This window comes from Apteryx mantelli, chromosome 15 (genome assembly GCF_036417845.1).
Source record: "Apteryx mantelli isolate bAptMan1 chromosome 15, bAptMan1.hap1, whole genome shotgun sequence".
NCBI lineage: Eukaryota > Metazoa > Chordata > Aves > Apterygiformes > Apterygidae > Apteryx > Apteryx mantelli.
In genome coordinates this window covers 1,879,907-1,899,751 of record NC_089992.1, presented here as the reverse complement: position 1 = coordinate 1,899,751, position 19,845 = coordinate 1,879,907, and the positions used below count along the sequence as shown (strand labels likewise).

The 19,845-nt window shown below is 39.3% G+C and overlaps 1 long non-coding RNA gene across 3 annotated transcripts in view; it reads left to right on the top strand.

Annotated features, from left to right (window-relative positions):
- LOC106492274 (uncharacterized) overlaps positions 1–19,845 on the top strand; it is a 32,829-nt gene that overhangs the window by 136 nt on the left and 12,848 nt on the right. The window contains exons 2-4 of one of the 3 annotated variants that reach the window (XR_010885724.1): positions 1,300–1,519; positions 1,623–7,164; positions 17,630–19,804. This is a non-coding gene — a long non-coding RNA (uncharacterized lncRNA). Of the gene's footprint in view, positions 1–1,299; positions 7,165–17,629; positions 19,805–19,845 lie in introns of those variants that run through there. The other 2 variants (XR_010885723.1, XR_010885722.1) reach the window with 2 other exon arrangements.

The window sequence follows — 19,845 nt, the reverse complement described above, 5'->3', positions numbered from 1 at the left end:
CAATGGCGCGCGGGCCGTTGGGGGCGGGGAGGCGCGCGGCGGGGGGGGGGAGGGGCGGCCGCCGTTGCCGTTCGTGAGGGGCGGCGGGGCCGGGCGCGCCGCGGTGGCGGCGGCCGGGGCAGCGCGGGGCCGTTGGGGCCGCCTCGCGCCCACCCTCGTTCTTTATTTTCGGCTGCGCAAGCTGTAGGGGCTGCTGCGCGGAGAGGCCCGGGCTGCTGAGGGCGCGCAGGGGAGCGAGGGGAGGGGAAACGACCCTCGTGGGGAGCGAGGGGGGAAACGAGCCTTTCCTCCCACGGAGAAATCCCAGGAGGGGCCATTCCTGCTCTAGCGGAGGCGCCTGTGGCTGCCCTGAGCGGAAAGCGTCGCCCCCGGCCTTGCCGCCGCTCTCGCCCGCGTCCCGTCGGCGGCGGTGGGGAAGGGCCTGCGTTGCCAACGAGAGGTGTATTCTCCCGTGTCCTTTGCCAGGCAGCTTTCTGAAACGAGCTGCCAAATATGCCCTGGCAAGGCTCGCCGCCGGCGTCGGGCCTCGGAGCCACCAGCGTCGCGACGGCGGCGAAACCCCTCGCTCGCGTGCTGCGTCGCGCTCCGGACCGGCTTCGTCGCACGTGCGGGACCGCTTTCGCCGGGCTTCGCGGGTGACGGATAAAACGTGCTTCGTTTGCTTAGCGCGATGCCGGCTCATCCCTTCGTGCGGAGCGGCCGGCCTTCCCGTAGACATGTTGACCTCGCCTTCGCCTCGGGTGGTCAGAGAAGGCTTGAGGGCCGTACAAATCCGTACGAGTCCTTCGAAGCGCTTGGTGTTCAGTGCTAGCAAGAAGACGAGAATTGCTGGGAAACAGTCTGGCTTGTCAAAATACTTTGCAGCGTAGGGTGGGGAATTTCTTGTTTTGGTCTGTTTTTACCTGCATCGTTTGTGGATAAACTGTAACGCAGTTGACAGCTAAGCACAAATTCTGTGGGAGTGTTTCTGTGAGTTGGGAGAAAGGTCAAGCTGGATCCAGCTTAAGGTAAAAACAAATGTAGCTTGTAGGTGGTATCACAGGTATTCTGCAACAGGTTAATATTTTTGTGGTGATTTAGGGCCTCTTATAAATTTAGCTGTTAGAGCCCTTGAATTTCTGCTTTGTCTGTGGCGTGTTCTGCCCTTGGACAAGTCATTTTACTTACTGTTCTGTGGCACTGGCTTCACCAGAACAAAAGTTAGGGCAATTGCTTTAAAACATAAAGTTTGTAAAGTGTTTAGGACTTCTGGATTAACATGAATTTTATTTTTGCTCTATTTTAAATTCTTCTTTTCAGGTGTGAACAAAAGCGGCCCTTGGGCTGAGGCTTCACAAAGGAAGGTTTGGTCTGGAGGTTTTAATGGCACAGGCGAAGAAAAAGAGCTTTGGAAAAGAGCTTTTATCATGGAAACCAAGTATCTGTAAGAATTAACTAAACCAGCATCATTTAAAAAAAAAAAGTTTCTGAGAATGCAGAAATGCTTTCTTCTTCGTTTCCTCTCAAGTGAGAACAAGTTGTAAGTTCAAATTATATTTGAATATGTAAAGTTGTATAAAGTTGTAAATTGTTCTCCTCCAAAATACTGAGTGAAATTTATTCAAAAAAAATTTTTTTTAAAGGTGTTGACTTCCCCTCTGCCCCATGCATGCACACACTACTCTTACTACAGGAATTTTAGAAGTCTTGAAAACTGTTGGGAGAGCTAAAATGAAAGCAAATGTTCCAAAGGCTAAATATCTAAGCAACCTATGACAGTGGTAAATGCATTTTAAATAACACTTTTGCGGGTACAGCTTTCTTAAAATAAATAAAAAAAAAATTTAAATCCCTGGTCAGTGAATTAGTTATTAGATTTAGGATAAAAGAAAAAGTAAATCAGTTTAAAAGATTGATATGATTATGCCATTTAAATTAAGGATCCAGTTTTCTTCCCTTTGTGATAGGGGAAGAAACTGTTGCATTTTGATGAAGCAAAATTAAGCCTTAGTTGAGGTGTTTTTTTATTATGCCTTTCCATGAATAAAGCTGTCAATTCTATCTGTTATAGACATCGTTAATCGGGACACGCTTTGCTAGCGAGATATATGGAATCCTGTCTTGTCAGAGTCTTAACAGCTGAGCAGCAAAAGTCCTGCTTATAGTAGTGGGAAACTAGTTTTTAGTTATCCCTGGTTAGTCTCCCATTGAAAGATGAAAATATTCTCCATTCCTATTGGTATGTTCAGGTTTTCAAACCTTGAGTACAAAGAAGTTAATACTGTGAGTGTAAGATTCGCTACAGTTAATGTTTAGTTTTGTACATGGTTCCCATACTTGTCCAATTTCCTCATTATTCAAAATAGTCTATAAATAATTATGTGGATGTTGAATTGTAAATGCAGGTTTGCATGTAGAAGCTAGCCATCATACTTCAGCATCCTGGGCCAAAATTTAAAATATTAAAAATACTCATTCTAAAAGATATTGAAGTTCTTCAGTTATTGCTGGAACTGAATTAGGTTTTCATGTGCTTCTATATGATTATCTTTTAGATATGTTCTGATCTAGCATTAAGAGCTATTTAGTGTTGCTGCTGGTTTGATCAATTAGGTCACTTCATCCAGAACTAGTATTTTGCTACATAGTTCTGTGCATGTTTTTGTTTTGTTTTTAACATGAAGTACTGCAGCTACACCCTAAGTATATGGTTCATACTAGAAGTCAGTAGAATTTCTCATGTCAGAAAGTTACTGGGTAGTTGAACACTTGCTGAAGTGAGCTCCTGACTGGCTTTTGTGGCTTATAAGATATCAGCTGATCTACAAAGGAGTATTATTTGTCCCTGCTGCATCTAAACAATGCATTCCTTCATTTTTTGTGTAACATCTTCTTCAGTCATTTCTTGTGTATGTAGATACGGTAACTGGAAAGAGAAAATTCTGCTCTTAAACTGCTGTTCTTCCCTGCCCTCACCCCCCAGTGTAGCTGGATAATTGGTCATTAAGGGGAAATTACGATGATATTGATCACAGGTAACAAGGAATGCTGGGGGGAAGGAACAAAAGTGTGTATGGGGAAACTATAACTAAGTTTTCTGACAACACAAATTTACACTCTGAGACCGTTAAAATCAATACGGCAGTGCTGTAGACAGAATTAAAAAAAAAAGGGAAAATAAAAAGCTGAAGTCTTTGGGCAAATAAGCACTGGAGCTTAGCACCATTTTAAGAGGCTTGGATGTTTGTACTGTGCCTTTTGTCTCTAGTTCACTTTTTTAAGTGAACTTATCAATGAACAGGTCAATAGTGGTTAGCAAGGTACGAGCAGGAGGGTCAAATTTAGATTCAGAGATGTTCTTGTCTGCTGTTATTTGCTCAGAATTCTTGATGTAATCAGTCCTTTGAGGGAGTTGGACAAGTTCAAAACAATATGATTTCTAGTACTGACTTCTGGGACTGGTGTATAATTGCTCTGGCATATGAATGATTCCCATTGGTTTCTGCATTAATTGCTTGCAAATACGGCATAGTTGTGTCACAATGTTCTATTTTCTAGTTATGTTTCAAATAAGAGACTAATATACAACTGGGAAGCTCAGATAAGGAATGCAGAAAGGTTATTTAAAGCAGTGTGTAGAATAGGAAGAACTACTTTAACAAACTAGGTGAAGAAGAAATTAATTTGTATGTGGAATGAACTAATATACTGTAGTGTGTTCTGCAGAAATACTCTTAAACTTGCAAAATCGTATATAAGGAGGAATTAGGATACTCTGCACTATTTTGATTGTCATCTCCCTGGCATTCCAGAGGGAAATGCTGGCAAAAAAGTACAATGAAAGAGGGATCCATCCAGTGAAAAAAATGAGAAAAGATTCTGATTTCTATTTTTTTTTAAGACTTAAGTCCACTACTGAGGAATAGCATGACTGATTGTTTCAAGTTTCCTTTTATTATGCCTCAGGCTTTCTTGGAAAAAACATTTTCTTCTGCATCTCATTTTTCCCTCTCTGTAATGTGGGGATACTATGTAAAAAAACCCTCTGTTCAGTGAAATTTAAGTAAATATGGTTTAAAAAACATTTTTCAGGATTCTACACAGAAGGCAGCATGTTAATGAAAAACATTTTTTAAGTGAACATAGCGTTACAATAACAATGACTAGTCTTCCTATGTTTCTTATTATGATTTCCTACGCTTCTGTACGTGTAGGATGTTGGGGTTTGGAGGATTTTTTTTTTCTTCCCCCCTGTTGCAGCAATAGCACACCTTGCTACCTCTGGTGCCTACGCTTGTTTGTGGAAGTATTGTCACCGCTGCCAGCTCAAAGCTATCGGGGCTGTGTTTGCCTGTGGTGCCAGGGGTTTGCCATCACTGCTTTATTTCATGTCGTATCCGTAATGCCTATTAGCAGTACTCCGTGGTGTTGGGAGAAGAATGTGTACTTCACCTGTTCCACATTGAAGACATGTATCAGAAGGTAATAAATTAACAGTGGCATCACACGTACTGGTTTCTCAGACTAAGAGTGCTCCTCCCATTAATTGTCTTTAGCATGCAATTATATTATTTCCGGTAGGTGTTAAAACTGCCCTTTTTCCAGAGTTTACTGCAGCATGCTATCTCCCTTTTCATCTGCATAATATCAGGCAGGCCAGTGAAGCCTGGAAGTTCATAATGTTTAACAAAAGAAGGGAAGAAATGAAGTTGCACATGCTTTCACTGGTCTATAAGAATAAACTGGTCAATATCTATTTGCAAAATTTCCACAATTTGTACACCATTTTTTTAAAAGTTTTCTGCAGTCTTTTGCAGTACACCATTTTTTCCTAGTTTTATGTTGTAAGATATGTTTTCTATTTCCTGCCAAAAATGTTTGTTGTACTTGTGGTGTATTTAGGACAGGATTTGGATTTTTTTTAAACAGATACATTGTATATTGTCCCTTTTTGTGAAAAGAATACTTGTTTATCCTTTGATGTTCTCTAGGTAACCAAGTCATTCTTCATATAAACTGGCAAATTTCTTTGTGTTTCTTTTCTGAAGCATTAATCATTTTATTATTATGAAGATAGGCTGATGTCATCACAGATAAATGCTTTTTCTATGGCTGTGATACTTCATATTATTATCATAAAGATTCCTCTATGGAGTTTAACCAATGAAAAATAATTATGTGGTTAGTGAAGAGCAACAATTCCAGATTTTTGTATACATATTACATATTTTGTAACTGAGTATTCAGCTATTCTTACTACTGTTGGTCTTTCAGGCCTGTGAATGTAGTTGAAGCTAAAGGAGTCTTATGGTTTAACTAGGACTTTAAAAAAAACTTTCAGCAATATTTGACTGGTACTACTCTATCCAGGGAGAAAGAAGGGAAAAAAAAAAGTACTTATAGATTTTATAACTTATGCAATGGTTAGGTTTTGATTCAGTGAAAGTGCCTCAAATGAACAAAGTGTATATCTTTCTTACACTCAAAATAGGAAGCACCTACTGTAGAAAGGGCGTATTGTACTAAACTTGCTGTGGTAGATGTGAGTGCTTTCAGGTCTGACAGTTTAAGTAGTGAAGATGAAAGTGAGGACAGTTCTTGGGCAGGGGACTTCAAGAGGAATGTGATTCATAGGACACAGTTACCAGCGTAATTACCAGTGCAGCTGCTGTAGTAACTTCTGCCAGTACTAAAAAAATCTGTCATGTCCAATGCTCTATTGGTTGTAGTGTGAGTGATAAAGATGGGAGCAGCAGAAGTGTAGTATCTTGTTCCACTTGCCAACTTCAAACCAGTGTAAGCGAATGGAGCTATTTCTGCAAAGCTCGAAACTGGCATCAAAGCTTCACCGGATTTGCATAAGTTTTGGGCTGCACTAAAATTTTGGAATTAGAGATGGCAAGATTTTTTTTGTTTTCAGTTTTCTATAAATAATAATGAAAGGACTGAGATTCAGGTGGACTGAATTTTTCTGATAATTAGTCAAATTTGGCAAATAAATTCAGGCAAGAAATAAAGAACCTTAAATATAAACACCATTATGGCACTTTGAATACATAATGTTTTATTTCAGTAGTACATTTGTTTCTGTATTGTAATAAATAAGATTTTCACCTTTTCTTTGTGATGATACTTTCTATTTGTCACTTCCTTAAAATGTAGGTCAGACTTTTGAAGTATTAATATTTTTTCCAGTTGTGTTGATGAAAGGTTTCAGATCTGTTCCAAAATAGAATTTGGGGATAAGGAGATCTTGGGGAAAAAAGAGGGGTGTGTGTGGGGGGAAATAGTCTGTTAGACACAGGCTTCTTTAATACACATTTTTAGTTCAAATGAGAAAAAATATTTTGGGAGGGGTGGGGGAGTGCTTTTGAAATACATACCATAAAAATATTTTTATATTATAATTATACTATTATTATATTATAATATTATTGTATTTTCTCTCATTAACGTATCACTCATCATCAACACTCACTTTTCCAGCACACAAAAGATAAGTGCAATTTCTACTTAAAGTGAATTGCCAAAGGTTATACAACAGGCTAGCATTAAAGATGGGTCTAGAATTAAGGAACTCTGAATTTTACGGGTGGAGCAGATCTATTTGACTGTCTAGCCCCTACATCTGCATTAACATCATAAAATTTCATCTGTGCAATAGAAATAATTATTCTGCCCCATGTAAGTAAATACTTGGCTTTCTTCATAGCTATTCAGGGTATCATCTACATACAGACATGCACACGTGTGGGGAAACCTTCCCAATTTCATTGTCTTCCTCATACTCTTCAAGGAATTGCAAGGTCTTGCTCTTCTCAACGTTTCACTTGTCTGTCACTTTATTTTTGTCATCTCCACCTCCTGTTTCTTAAGAATTTACCTCCTTTGGTTTGTTTGGCATTCTTGAGTAAAGACTTTAGTGGCTTGATTCAGCAGAAAGGTAAATAGGAGTCAAAAGTTCCTGTATACCATGTTATCACAAGATTGTTGCTTATTTCATGAAAATAGTCTATAAGCATTCCTGACTTGTTTCCCCTGTTGATTGCTATAGTACAATTGTTACAGACTTAAATTCAAGCAAAATATTGGTCCTACAGTAAAACTCCAGAACTGAGCTGTACTGTAGAGCAAGAAAACTCCCTGTACTCCTCCGAACACTTCCTGACTGCAGACAGAGTGGTGGTAAGTCATTTAGCTCATCTGTAGCTTTCATATGTCTGAAATATATCTGTATGCATTGGGGCTCAGCCCTAATAAAGTGACCTTTTTGTGGAAGATATCTTGCATATTTTCTTTGTCACAGATGTTTATCAGTTTGTCCTGACAAAATGATGAATGGCGATTAGTTGAAACAGCCTGGCTACTTGCTTTGGTGTTGGTTCTGCTATGTGTGTGCCCTGCTCAAATGCAGAACAGCCTCCATGCAGGTGGAAGGTGTGTTGACTTGGCCCTGGTAACACAGGCAAGGGCCTGAATGGAATATGAGGAGGAGGGTGGTATTTTAATGCATTTGTAATTTTTAATGGTGTTTTCAAAAATAAGATTCTCTACAAAATGTATTTTGCCCCAAGTTGGTGTGTGTGGGGTGTGGGTGTGTGGGGCTCTTTTTTTTTTTTTTTCCTTTATAATAAAAAATCCAAGCCTGAAAATGATAGCTTAATCCTTTTTCCATGCCATCTTCTGGCCTTTTTCCAATATGGAGACCAGGGAGGGAACTGCTTATTTTTTAAAGTAATCCTTTTTTAAAACCTATAAACAATAATAGTTTTAAAAAGAGAAGTACAATTTCAGCTAGTGTAAGAAGTGATCAGTTCATCTCTGAGATTTTCTTTTCCTCAACAATTAACTCTTCACAGTTTCCAAAGCAGCTTAACAAATAATACATTTTAAGTCACTTAGTTTCTCTGCTTTTCTTTGTGACTTTTTTTTTTGCCTAATGCGTGGGTTTTATATATTGTGCATCAACCACTTTTATACCCAGTCACATAAATAAATTATTCCATTGTTAAACTTTAAGGTCAGTCACACGTGACCAGAGGATATGAAACTTCTGTTTTAGCCAGCTCTCTGAAAAAGGGTTTTGTAATATTTCTAATGGTCCAAGAACTTGTTGAGCCAGAGGCAGATCCAGCCAATAACTGTGTTAACCATGAGAAATATTCATGAGATGTACAAACTAGGAGTAAGATTTGCATCCATTTTGTAGATAGGTAAGTTGAGGTGGAATAAGTGATACGTACATCCTGTGGGGAAAAAAAAGATAGATTAGAACTTGATCCTAACTGACTGTTAAGTCACCCCTGCTATCCATCCCAAAATACTTGGTGCTTTTTAAACATGCAGGCTAATCTTCGAGTGTACTAGGTCTCTTCTATCATTTTTATGCCCAGTTACAAAAATAAATGCAGCTTCTTTTAAGACATACAGGATGAAGATGAAAAACTTATTTAACAAATTAAAGTTTTGACTTGTGCTGGAATGTGCAGATACTTTCTTTATTCAAAGACAGAATAGAGTGGGAAAGAAGTAAATTCTGTAGCCTAGAAGTTATTATCAAAACCAAGTTACTTGTAAAGATAAAGTAGAAGGGACTTTGTAGAGCCTTATGAAGCAAGATTCTTATGTATCTGCACCATTAATGCCTTTAAGGTGGAAGTGATGTATTGCAATAATGAACTGGTGCTAAATAGGAGGCTGAACATGTACTGGATGCGGTAACCTGGCTTCTACTATAGTTAATGGAATTATTGCCATTGGCTTCATGAGCATTTTGGTTTTGGCTCGTATGCCACTTACATTTCAACTTCTACAGTGAAGATAAAGAACGATCTGTTAGTTTATACAGCAGCTACTGGTAGACATCAGGCATGAGATCTGGCCTGCCAGTTAGTTAAAAGATAACAGTTTTGGAAATATTTGAGAATCCTAATCCTCTTGAGTCCACATCCTGTTGTTTTCCCTCCTAGGTGGTTATGGAATTCCTGGGTAGCAAAAGGGAGTTCTACAAACAGCCCGTGCACTCTGTGTCCTATAAAGCTGTAGTTCACACACATTTTGTGTCTACTAACACAAAAGTAGCTTTGGGGATGAAACAGGACTTTGATAAAAGTCAGTTTTAACTTAGACTGCAGAGTGAGGGTTACTACTTACCCTCTCATGGAAGGAGGATCCTAATGCAGCAAGTGCCTCATATACCACTCCAGTAAATGGAGGCCTTTATGAAAAGATACGTTTCTCTAGAGCAGTATACAGAATTTTATTACACGTTTGTTGTTTCCTGGGTAACAGCCAGTTTGTTTGTTGTTCCCCCCCACACACACACACTTCCATTTACAAAGGAAGTCTTCAGTCTCTTGAATATCATACAAAACTGTTCAAGAGCAGATTTGAATAATTGAAATCAAATTAGTTCAATCAGAGCAATTCCATTGACACAGCTGAGTTCTGTAATCTGAACAAAAGATTTTGCTTGAATTGTCTAGAATATATAAATGATAATACGACTGTCTTGTTTCCTGCCCTCTAGAAAGATGCAGTGTGTTTTCAAGTTTATTGGTATGCACTTTATTTTACTTCTTGAGGTTCATGTGGTGCCTCAGCCTTTTATAAAATTGCAGGTGAAAGCAGTCCTCTGGAAGACAAGTGTTTGTATGGTGAATATTGGGGGTTAACAAGTAATGTGCTGCTAAATTTGGTACGTGGCTCAGTTGTCTATTCTGTTCTGAGACAGATTATTTTCCTGATTAAATCATTTGAGATAAGAAAATTATAATTCATGGCTCAACTGTAGTGATGTTCAAGTCAAAACCAGAACTTTCATTATCTCGGAAATTGTTATGATACTTGCTTTTCTTAAATCTACTTACACTTCTCAGTCTATAATATACAATGGGGTGCAAAGCCAAAATAAATATATATTTATTCTCTAATAAGAGGACCAAGAGTCTCCACTGTTAGAAACAGAAATTTGTTCAATCATCTTGCTTTTGCCACTAGCAGTCATGCTCTTTGTGACTTGTGTTTTCACATGGCATCTGCGACTGCCACCAGTTCTTTTCTCACATTCCTGGATGCTTCTTCACCATGTCATCTTTGTCCCTCTTTTGGTTTTCTGTAGATAATCAAAAAAGTGTCTTGTTCTTGCTTCCTCTGTTTCTCATTTTGCATAAGCACAAACCTAATGGTCAAACCAGTACTTCAGTTGCTACCTAGTTCTGTTTTCTGCTCAAATTTAAGATCTCGTGTTGTCTTTCTGACATTGTCTATGGAAATTAGGCATCAGCTTATGCATCACACAGTTAAATCAGAGATCCTCGTCTTCTGTCGGTCCTCCTTGATCAGTGATATCTCAGTCACAGCAGATAAAGCGGCCTTATTTCCTTACCATGTAAATTCAAATTGGGCATCATCTTTGAAATAAGCTTCTCTCTAATCTTAAGTAGGGTTGTCTAAACTTCCATTTTCTTTCTACGTGAGATCTCAGAAATGAGACCTTTAGCCATCCACACACGTAAAACTTCTCTGACATCTCACCATCTAGTTAATCACTCATTTGAATATACTTTTCTGTAGGCTTGATAAATGTCATGTGTCACATCCATACAGAGCAATGCTGCAGAGGGCATTGTGCAAGATAGTGGTTTGATATTTCATCCCTTTTTTGGTGCTCTGGTCTCATGCTTTGAGTAGGAAGTATTTCTCCTTACCTCAGATCCTACACAGCCTTATTTCTTATTGCCTCACTTTAGAGTCAGCCACCGCTTTTGCTTGGTATAGTGTGCCAGCCTCCATTGTCTGCCTGTTGCATTTCAAACCATTATTTTCAAACGAGGAGTTCCCCATAAACATCCCCTTCTCCTGCTTTTCTGTAACGGCTATAAAAGTCCTCACAGTTATTTGCTGTCATGCTTTTGGAACCATCAGTGCTGTCTTCCTGTTTCTTTGGGCCTCCCTATCTGTCAATTCGACTGTTGTCATTTATGTTTATCCTATCCCAGGATTTGGCATGAGTCAGTGGCTAGGCCTTATGGACATTAAAGTAAAATAAATAATTAATGGTAGAATATGCAGTAATCAAACACTGAATCGTAAGTGTGGAAGGTCATCTGGTTTATACTTCCCTGCAAGGCAGGGTTAACTACACTTCCATTCCTCCTAACAGATGTATGGGTTCTTCTTAGAGATATCTGGTATTGGAGATTCTGCTCCCCAATAATTTGTTCCACTACCTTGCTGTCCTTGCTATTTATAATGTTTAACTTGAATCTTGCTTGCTGCAATGTAAAGTCCATTTCTTCTTACATGGGCCATGAACAGAAACAAGCTATTTCTTAATTAATTAATTAATTAATTTAACATTTTTGTTTCAAGTACTTGAAGACTTCATGGTCTTTTTGTCAGGCAAACCACCTCTGTTTCTTCAACTTTTCCTTGTAAATTGTTTTCTAAATGTCTGATCATCCTTACTGGTTTTCTGTAGGTAGTCTGCATTTGATCCAACCCTTTCTTAAGGGATAGCACTCCAAAGCGGAGTGCTGCTCACCAGCTGAGACCTGGGGTTATGTTTGTCTTTCACCCCCGTGTGGTACTGTTGACTCATGCTCACCACCTTGTAATTTCTCAACAGCCAGTAGATTCTATTCCGCAGCGTTGCCATCTAGCTCATTCTTTCAGTCCAGTATTTATGTGGTTGAAGTAGCAGTAATGGAAAGTAGTTGTGGTTTTTTCCTGAACAAGGGTCTCACTCTGGATAGTCCAATATGTCAGTGCAAAACTTTTCGTAGAGGGAAGTGTGATCAGCGCAAGGAGCTTGCAGCTCTGGCTTGAACTAGAAACACAGAACTGGAAAAGGTCCTGAGGCTGTTCAAAACCCTCTGGTGGATAGAAGCCATCTAATCTTTTCATGCTGGTTTGGATATATCCTTGCACTAACATTGTCTGTTAGGTTAAATAGCATTGCTTCTCTGATACTTATCCCTTGGGTATGTAGAGGGAGGAATTTTATCCCTTTTCAGCTTTCGTTTTTGTGAACATCAAGTGAAGCTCCTACATCCTCCATGAAATCCATTACAAGAATAATCTTCATTGTTCTTTACTGGACTTGTTCCTTTAATTCTTGCTGATAAGAATAATTACGATTGTACTCACTTTTCTGATCTATTTCAAGCTGGGTCTCACTTATAATACCAGGAATCTGGGTTTCATTGCTGAGTCTTGAGCCTTAGAGACAACATAAAGAAACATAAGTATGTCAGGATGGTACTTTGAAGTCTATGGGTCAGGAGACTGAAATCCAGCCTTCATGCCCACAACATCTAAGGATGCTGTGATGGGTGAGGAGCAAACTGTGCCAAGAATGGACACAGCAAATCTCACAAGGGTTCTCAAACTGAAAAAAATGACAGCGTAGACAGAAAAGATCTGAATAGAAAAAGAGAGGAAAGACTTCTTGTTATTAATCACTATCCATATTGAGTGCAGTACTACTGTTCTGGATATTGGAAAATAAAAAGAAATGTTATTTGCTTTTGTCATATTTAAAATGAAAAACCCAGGACTGAGTGGTAGCTATTAAATATTGTATATTTCAAAAGGATTTTTCATCTGCTGAGCATAAAGAAACCTCACTTCCGAATGAAACAGTCTGGTTAGGCCCTATATCTTGGTGGGTGTGTGTGTATATATATGATTTACATAATTATTAACATAATTATGTTTATTATATATTTTTATTTTATACACATACACACTTGTATACATACGCACACAAGTATGACTTGACTTGGTTTTTCCTCATACAGATCATGTATTCCTATTTCTGTTTAAGCTAAACTTAGGTCTGGGTAAATGGAAGCACTTTACAGAAATGCTATTACAAAAAAAAACAATTTAATCAAATCAGCTCCACAGAATATTCACAGCTCGCCCTCTTGTGCGCTGGAGTTCAGCATTGTACAAACAGGATCACAAATTCTTTGCTTACGTAGCAGCAGATTGGCTACTTAATCAGATGTGCAAAATACACGACTGAATTTACAATGCTGGGAAAAAAAAGTTTTGATAATTTGGCTTTCTTTTGTAGTGTCATTCATTGCAGGGTCAGACTTTTCAGATAATAACTGTACAAAGCATCTCAGCATTCTGTATGTGCTCTGAATGAAGCTCAGAACACAAACCTCCCCCCTATGCAGGCTTAGGGGGGATCTTATCAACAGGTACAAGTATCTGAAGGGAGGGTGTCAAGAGGATGGGGCCAGACTCTTCTCAGTGATGCCCAGCAACGGGACAAGAGGCAACGGGCACAAACTGAAACACAGGAATTTCCATCTGAACATGAGGAAAAACTTCTTCACTGTGAGGGTGACAGAGCACTGCAACAGGTTGCCCAGAGAGGTTGTGGAGTCTCCTTCCTTGGAGATATTCAAAATCCACCTGGACACGATCCTGGGCAACGTGCTCTAGGTGACTCTGCTTGAGCAGGGGGGTTGGACTAGATGATCTCCAGAGGTCCCTTCCAACCTCAACCATTCTGTGATTCTGTACGTGCTCATCATGCAAATTCTGCTTTATAACCTGTACTTGTTTTACTGCGCCCCTGTCTAATTCACGCACAAGTTTATGATAAGTGATTATACAAATAAGTCAAATAATCTGAGCATTTTTTATTAATTAGTATGTTTGTGAACTTTCAAAACACTCAAACATATATGGTCACATATATCAAAAGATCCATCTCTGCATACAGGTTACTGAAGGTAAGTACCAGTAGCAGGAAAAGTCCTAGTACAAGGAAAGTATTATTTGTTGTCATGAATATAAATAACCTTTGGTTTTTACTCTGTGAGGTAAAAAAGAGGGATTTTGATGTATTACTAGCTAGGGGAGAATACTGAAGGTGGCTTTTTTTCCCCTCTAAAATGAAGACAGCAGGTCACCAATTAATTTGAGTTTTCACAGTCACCAGCAAAACATCTTCCCCTTGACTTAATCTTCAAATTGTTCTAACTTTCCACCTTCCTTCTGAGTATTCTGTAAATACTCACAGTACTTTGCTCAGCATCTCTGATGAGAAGGAAGCACGTGTGGGGACTGAAAGCTAGCACTAGGGAATGAATTTCAGCAAAAGGAGATACTATTTGAATAACGATTTTTCTGCGAAGGGCTCCTTCCATCGCAAGTTCACTTTACAGTCATGGAGCAATGTCTTACTATCTGGAAACATCTAAACTACAGACACAGTGAGTGAGGAGAGGCAGGAGTGTAGAAGTATCTACAGAGAATGTTTCATTTTTTTATGGGGGGGGTTCTTTAGATTTCTGCCACTAGTTCCTGTTACTGAGTCTTCCTGTGCATTAAGCTTCGGAAATTTTAACAAAAAAAAAAGTTTAGGCACTCCACTTAAGTCTTGATTAGATGCGCACGTATTTTTAGGTGTGGTCTGTCTGTCAGTTATGCTCGCCTGAGCTCCCAGTCCGGCTGACTGTTCTTGTGGTCTAATCCTCTTTCAGCAGAATCCCCCTGCAACTGAAGGTGGGAACCCTCAGATTTACAGCATAGATTTTAGGAGGAACTGAAGCGAGACGATCAAATATGCAGATATAGAAAGGCTTTAGGCACACCGTTGTTCTTAACTGAGGGATAAAGTGTTGGAATTAGGGAGAAAGACTCATGATATCCTTACTGTTGCTGTCCCCTTTAATGTCTTTGGCAATCCCTCTGTGTTCAGGCAAGTCAGATTCCTCATGTTTCATTGAGGTCTTGATACAAGCAAGTCCACCTCAGCTCAAAGTGGTTAAATGAATCGTTTCTGCCCTTTTATAACTTCACAGTTTCAGTCTGGTGATTTTTTGATCATCTGCTATCTCAGATCCCTGCAAGACACCACTGTTTATCAAGGTAAGCCTCCTCTTGACAAATCAATTCTTGATGAGTTGTAGTTTACTGTCCAACTTAGCTCCTTTCAGTGGGGTAATACAAAAATCAATAGTCCTCTGTTGCTAGCCTGTGCCAGCATCTTTTAGGGATCTCCATCCTACGTGGAGAGTAAAAGACAGCAGGAGGATGAGGAAAAGTAAGTCCAAGTTTGCATGTGACAGATACCATCGCTTCAGCAGGAGACCAGAAACTGTCTGCAGACTTCCAAATCACTACAGAAGGAGAACTGGAATAAGCTTTCCTGAGGGGCAAGTGGAGCAGGAGGAGAAGGGTCCATATCCTTGGGATTGCCACGGCCAAAGCTTGACCCTCTCATCCTCAGATGCAGTAGACTCATGAGTAAGTGAAGATCAGTGAGCAAAGTAATGTTTTGGGGAGTCTTCAGAAACAAGCTGTGAATTAACCAGGTCATTCCCACTCAGAACCTCATATACAAATAAGAAGAGACTCCCCTACTTGCTAGGCAGAGAGAATTTTAGCCTTTTTTTTTTTTTCGGGGTAGGAGAATGAAAATTAAATGTGTTTCTGGACAACAGCCTCCCCTTCAAACAGCAGCTACAAAGTTGCACCATGTTTTTTATCCTCCCTATTTACTCTTGCTTCGAGGTAAGTATATGCGACTTGGCTGTCAGTGTGCCTGTAACTTAGCACTGAAATGAAACCGTTGCCTAATATACATAGTCAGATATTCCAAAAACAACAACAAAATAGTTTTCTCTTTGTGTAGATGACTGTGACTGTCTAGTGAATGTCATTTTTGTTATTAAAGTGATTTAACTTGTTGCCCAAGAAAAAAATGTGTTACAGCAATGCTTTGTTAGCATTACAAATTTTCTGGTCATATCCACTGCTGTTTCCAGGGTCTTATCTTATGTTTTTGGCTTTGGAATTCTCCATCTCTGGATTTCCAGAAACTGGGTTTGTTAATCTTTCATGCATTTAGTAAACATATAACCCAAAGCAGACTTTATTTTGTCTTTTCCCTAGGGGCTATGTGCATAGAGCACAGGATAAGTGTTGCTAGCAATTCATGATTTTAAGAAGTTGAAGTGATTAAGAATAAGCTAAAATTATTAGTGTGCACAAGTTGGGACCAGGAGGGATTCATATGCTATGAAATCCGGAGGAAAGAAAACCATTCCAGCTGTTTGTTAAATTATAATATTAATTTTATTTTACGTAAATATGTACCTAAGGTTTTTGTACTGAAATTTCTTTTTACCATTGCTATGTGATTTAAAGGTGCATTGCTTCTGAGCAGAAGTAATTAGTTTGACTTTTTCACGATGTTATTGTTAGAAAATGTAAAGGTAATACGATTTACAATCCCCTTCTACAAAATTTGTCATTCCACTGATACTGATCATTGCCAGACCCTAGATGCAAAAGGATTTAAGAATGACAGGAGCGACTAGCCACAGCACTCAAATAAGAGCGAGAAGAAGGAACAGAGTGAATGAGCTATCTGAGTGATGAGCATTAAGATATCTCCAGATGTGACTTGTGGCCTCCTGTCCTCAGAAAGGGATACAAGTATAGATCAGGTGCATGTAATACTTGTGGAAGCATTAATCAGCTCCTAGACTCCTCTGCAGGCTGTGAAATACTCTCAGGAATATCCTGCCAATGAATGTTCTGATGATGAAGTGATTTTTAACTTGTCTTTCATTGGGGAAGCATGTTGTCGCTCAGTATCTTGCCAAGCAAGTTTAATGGGGTGGAGATTCTGGGAAAACAGGTGGGACTGGAAGTAAATGGCACTGTTCTACTATTAAAATTGAGCTAGGCTTCTGAATAAAAAGCTGCTATTTGCCTAATTTTCCTTCAGATGTTTTAATATACAGATGGGTCCAAAGCTAATTCTTTGACTATTTAATAGCGCTAAAGTTGGTTAAGATGCAAACCATAAAGTTAAAAAAAAAAAAGGGGGGGGCTTGCGGGTGGGAAAACAGGTAAGTAGAAAACTTCTAAAATATATTTTTAATTCCTTTTAAGGTCTTATTTTTTCCTTCTTGTTAATAGAGCCTATCTTTGTTTCATTTTTTTCTCCAATTCTCTCATTCCTTTGTGATCTGTCATTTCTATGGATATTTCTCAAAAAGCTGCTGTTCTTGGCTGTGACCTATAACAGAATGGGAAGAAGTGGTTTGTAATGTTTTTTATTTTAATCTTTTCTATGATGCCTGAAAAACAAGGTTTAAAAGAAACCCTCATTATTTTTGCAGAAATATGACTTCCATTTTTACTGTGGGAGACTGTGGATAACTCAGGAATGGGGGCTGTGAGCTTTGCAAGCCATTGCTTGAAGGGGCAAGGATTTGAAGTCTCAGCCAACACTGCTTCCCCCAAAGTATTTCTGTTAATAAACATAAATAGATACCAGATAATTTTAAACCCCCTGCAGTAAAGCAATTTCCTTCACAGATCAAGTTTTGCTACCATCTCTTTCTGATTCTCACTGCATGTACCCCACAGGAGAGAGAACCTCAGCGTCTGATGTAAGATCTCAGCAGGCAGAACAGAATTGTTCTTTTTAAACAAAATGTAACCTGTTACACTTTCTTTGTATACCCTAAAAACAAAAGGAGGATTCACAACCTTAAAAAAAAAAAAATCTAATCTTTCCCCAAAATAAATGGATTTGGAATGTTTTCTCTGTCTGAGCAGGCCGACTCTCACTTTAGCTGTGCATGTCTGTTTTCTCTTCCTATAGGCTGTGCTGTCCAAAGACTTCAAGATATTTAAGAGCTTTATTCCTGAAAGTACTGTGCATCTGAAACTCCCTTCAGAAGTTCCTAGGCTACATCCACAGGTCTCAGCGTTTGGATTAATTTTCAGCCATTGTTGAGAGAGCAGAGTGTCTGTACTGTATAGATGAGATGCGTTATGATTAAGCTATTTTTAAGGTAACAGTATAGCCACACAGCCTGGTGTCATTTTGAAACAAGTGCTCATCATTCTGATGAGCCATCTCATGGTTCACTGGGTGGTGTTGTGTTGTGTGTGATCTGACAATTACTGTGCTGCATATTGTACAAGTCGTACTGGGGGGGGAATTGAAATCTGGGCTTAAAGTCAAACTGAACAATCCCTGCAATGCCTTGTGTTTCATGCTATCAGATTTTCTGATTTTTTGCAAGGTAGAGACGAGCTGTAGCTAACAGCGAGAAAGAAATGTGCATCTGCACTGCCTTCCTAATACTGGTAAGTTCAAGCAGACTGCTGTAGGCTTACCTAAAATTAGGCAATAGGTCCTGACCCTGTGACACCTGAGAAGAGGGGCCGATGTGAAGTATGTACTTCTTTGTTTTTGTGATCTTTTGTTTGAGAAAATTCATGCAACAAATGATAGTTTGGGGACAAAACTGTCTCTAGGACATGGAAGTGCTGTAGATATGGCAATGGTAAAAGAAATTCAGGTTCTCAGGAATGTCTTTTGCAGAAATCTGTGCAGATCTTGCTTTGTGGCCCCACAACATTTACGTATATTTACTACTGCCTCCCCTCCAGCTGCAAGTCCATAGCTAGCCAGTTTGGTATTGGCAGATAAATCACTTGGGCTGTTTATAATGGAGCCAGCACTGCTGACCACAAGGTGTTTGTCCCCCAACTTGGGTTATTTTTGTCAGAGTAACGCACAGGAACTTGAGAATAGTTTGAGGGTTTGTTGGTTTGCTTTCAGTGGAGTTCCTGAATTGCACAAGGGTTGCTGATGAGACCCGTATTCTTGGCTTTTTGCTTTCCACAATAGGTTTTAAAGCTCATTTACAAGAGGAGGTATTTTGTCCAGTGTTATGCACGGCCTGTCTGACCACCATTGGGGGACTGGCAGGGTTCCTAACTCTGGGAACACACAAAGTCCTCTTTCTGAGAGGAAAAGGGCCCCTGGATGCATGTAGACTGTAGCCTGCTTCGCGAGTGTAGAACAAACGTGTTATTCAGGAAAGTCTTGCGTCTCTGTCAGCCCTACCAGGTGTGCCTGCCAGGTACTGACCATTTCTGTCCTCTCTTCTGTCACGCTTTATGGAGCCTTCCCTCCGTTCCTCCACTTTTTATCTCTGTTTTGGTCAAAGCAAGCTCTCTGAGAGTGTGTTTTGTACCTTTGTTCCTTTGGTGTAGATTGGCCAGGAATTTAGAGACATTAGCAGCTTTGCCACCAACTTAATCAAATAGCAAGGGGGGAAAAGAGAAAAGTAATTCTAATTATTATGTCAAACATACAGTGGAGAATTTGGCAGAGGTGCAGCAACTGTTGGGGGTGACTGCTAGTAAACTCCCTCTGTGTCCCAGTAAACTTGTTTCGTAAGAGCTTCTAGATACCAGCTGTTTCCTAACAAATTGTTTTGTTTATCTACACAGGATACTTCCTAACACAAAATAGCAAGCTGACCTGCAAGAAATTTCAAGTATAGGCAAATTGTTAGGGGCTGAGGCCTGAACGTGTTTGCTGGAACTAATGCTGTGTCTGGGTTCCTCTTATCTCGGATTCTTAGTTTATATTTGAGAACTCTGATGGGTTCATTTGAACATGCTCTTTACTAAGACTTTCAGAATGTCAGCCATATGTCTGTCATATATAGAGCTGTTTTAAGCACAATTTTGTGCACATTTAACTTTGTTTATAAGTGTTATAGTTAAGTGATTTCATGAATGATAGCAGTATGTTTATACCAGTATAATTGCACTCACAGTAGCAAGTTTTATTGAATTAACTGTATTTGTTTCCAAACAAATGTAGTTAGTTGAATTGGTACAAAATCTGTATATAGACAAAGCCTTACTTTTACCAATTATACAGTATTGCAAAGGTAGGAGGTGCTCTGTAAGATGCGTCATAAAACTCCCTTACTCAAGAGGAAACTGCAGAGTTGCAACAAAACACTTTAGGAAAAAGTGGGTGTAGAGAGGGGTGGGGGGGTTTTTTTGGTT